At 45.3% G+C, this 3,049-nt stretch overlaps 1 pseudogene; it reads left to right on the forward strand.

The window, feature by feature from the left end:
- The first annotated feature begins 2,592 nt into the window (after positions 1–2,592).
- On the forward strand, positions 2,593–2,764 carry LOC126530670 (U2 spliceosomal RNA; annotated as a pseudogene).
- Positions 2,765–3,049: the final 285 nt, after the last annotated feature.

Here is a 3,049-nt window from a genome sequence, read left to right on the forward strand (position 1 = left end):
GTGGATGGGTGTATGCCAATTATTTGGCATGCGATGGTGGTAATTGAATTTGGCGTGCATTACAAATAATAGCTGCTTAATATGTACGAAGCTTTTTTATGTTTTTGTTCGAGATAGCGCTGTTATGCACTGGTAGCTAAGGTACAAAAATCAAATTTTCATTACTCACCTTACTGTACATTTTGCTATCCCTACTTAAGCCACGCGATGATAAAGCTTTCTCTATTTCACAGAAATACTAACACTAGCACAGCTGTCGCGATAACCATCTACAAAACGTTCTAGAAAGTGCCTCGATGTATCTGAAAATGTTTGAATAGTCATTTTTCAAACTCGAGAGTCAGGGCATTCTTAGCATATGTTAGGAATAGATGCCTAAAAATTGGTGCCTGTCTCGGTTGTTCTTATAATAAATCTTCACACAATATGTTCCAAATGAGATTTTATTGAATCCTTTGAAACTTATTCACAGAATGTTATTAATTCTGCGTTTCGTTATTAAGTTTTCCTATGCAGGTTATCTACCGCTTTCCACAAACATCGCATATATCTAATGATTCGTGCTATCTGGCAGGGGGTAAATAAAATCGTATTTTCAAATTAAAAGTTTGTTCATTCCACTCTGTTAAGGTTGGATGACCAGCAAAGCTTAGTATGTGGGCCCCTCAATGGCAAACTGTCCATTGCCATGGCTCAAACGCCATATTCACATAAATGTAAGAGTCGGGTCTCGTCGCTCGTCCATGATGTTGAGACTCGGAAGATGATGCAGCGTGGTGTAAACATTGTCATGTGCTGTTGGAAAACGTGGCACGCCATCTTTTACTAAGGAATCCCGGCACGTGGAACAGACACGCACGTTACCGCACTCCGAGGGCGGTAACTAGAGTGTGCCAAGGTGACTGCGCGTTGGTCAACTTGTCGTGGTGGAATAATGCTTATAAGGACACTCGAAAACTGCAAATGGTCACACACAACAAAGGCCACTCAAAACTGGTTCCCCGCAAACTCTCTCTGAATCCTGGCCGTTGCTTCGGCGAAACTTTGCTTGTTTACGGGATTGGCGCCACATGGACGGTTTGCATTTGCTTTCTTTTCGTGATAATGTCAGGCAGCCCGCTTACGGCATTGCCACCATGGGAGAACGGAAGGAAAGGCAACGAGATACGCAACGAGAGCATAGTGGGAACGTATAAACAGCCGATACGGGTCATAGGCGCGGATTCTGAAACATCCTTTCCTTACTAAGGATGTCTCACATGCTGTAAAGCGACCTGGCGTCAATTCCGGAACGTACCTTACTACGGCGCACTAAGTTAGGGCCTCCTCGGTGCTTCCCCGCGCTAAGTGAGCCGGAATGCTGCCTTCGTGCTTCCTAACCGTGCTCCTCTAAGCGAACGCATGCTTCTCTGCACGTCTTTGTATGCGGTACGCTCGGCTAGAATAAGTGTCGTGCGCAGCCAAGGCTGCGGTAGCCAACCGCCCTGTATTGACGTCCAGTTTAGCTCCGCGGACCACGTTTTGTGCCATATCTTTTTACTGTGATTTTGTGAAAGGCGAGTGGCAAGACGGACGGCTTTGCGATATTTATGCAAAGACGATAGCTTCGAAAGCTATGCACGGTTTCTTCGACGAGCAAATGAACTTCTTCACGGGACTGTGTACAAGCCTCCGCCTTTTACTCCAGCCCGGCGTCTGATTGACAGGCAGAATTCATTGAAATACTATGACGAAGTGGACTTTCTAGCCCGGTAACGTTTTTCCAAGCTAGCTGTTGCAGCCGTAAAGGCAGAGCCGCAACTGCACTGTTACACTGTCATCAGAGGAGAGCCGCTGTCTGCTCTCTTGAAGGTCCTCATCCGACTGCGTTTTTACGGAATGTGTGCCATGCAAAATGTGGTAAGCTACCTTGTGTGTCTATCCCAGCCCTGTGTGTGCCGATGTATTTGGGAGGTGACACAGCTGATATGCTTACGTCTGTACCCCATGTACGTTCGGCTGCCAAACACCAGTGAAGCGAGGGTAGTCAAGACCAGGTTCTAATAAATCGGAAGATTCCCTGGGGTTGCTGGGTGCATCGATTGTACTCATAGGCCCATTAAAAGTCCCGCTGGAGACGACGCAGAAGTCTTCCGAAACAGGAAAGGGGTATTCTCGGCAAATACACACACACACGAACAAAACGCACGCAAAAAAAAAGAAAGCGACGCCTGACCAACAGAACTCAGATGCTGCCACAGTTGCTAGACAGAATTTTCTTTGCTGCCATACGCATCACTTTGGAACTATTTTTACGTTAATAACCAAACAAATGGAATTTATGCCCCGGTACAGAAGTATAAATGCAATTTCAACATTCCTGGCACTTTACCTTGGCCATTCATTACAAATATTTTCGATTTTTTGTCAGTAATCTCGAAACCAGAAGCCTCTAACGTTACACTTCCTTTGGAGAGGCACTCCTTCGGCAGGGAAGGCGAAAGGAAGCTTTTAGAATTTTCGGTAGTTTTCCGAGGGCGCCTAACGCTTAGTTACCAAGGAGGTCTCCTTGCAGAAGGTAGGGAAGCGGTCTAAGGTTACGAGCATTTCAGAATCCGTCTCATAGTGTAGCATCTTTTCTTATCAGACTACATCTGGTACGGGTTGTGCTTAAGCCTAATCTATTAAACTTAGTTTTGCTTGTTGGCGCAGTGCTTAAAGCCCGCTTCACCTCAGTCGCGGCTGGGCCCGTTATTGCACTGTCTTAAGGATCCGCCCACACGGCTCGATAGATGCATGCAATTTTTTTCCAGAACCTAGTTTTAAACAGATTCGCTATATATGGAGACACTTGATTAAAGGGCGATTGCGTTGCCTTTCAAATCAAGACATTTATGTATTGTGAAAACTGGTCAGGAAGAAAATTAATTAAAAGCAATAAATTGGCCTAACATACTTTTAGCTGAAAATAAAAGCTCGAAAACTTTCTCCTGCTGCTCCCACCACATCACTTGCCGTCTGAAACACGTATTAATTCAGACGATGCAAACGCGAGCAGTGTTCCTCTTTC

Source organism: Dermacentor andersoni, chromosome 7, assembly GCF_023375885.2.
Source record: "Dermacentor andersoni chromosome 7, qqDerAnde1_hic_scaffold, whole genome shotgun sequence".
Classification (NCBI taxonomy): Eukaryota; Metazoa; Arthropoda; class Arachnida; order Ixodida; family Ixodidae; genus Dermacentor; species Dermacentor andersoni.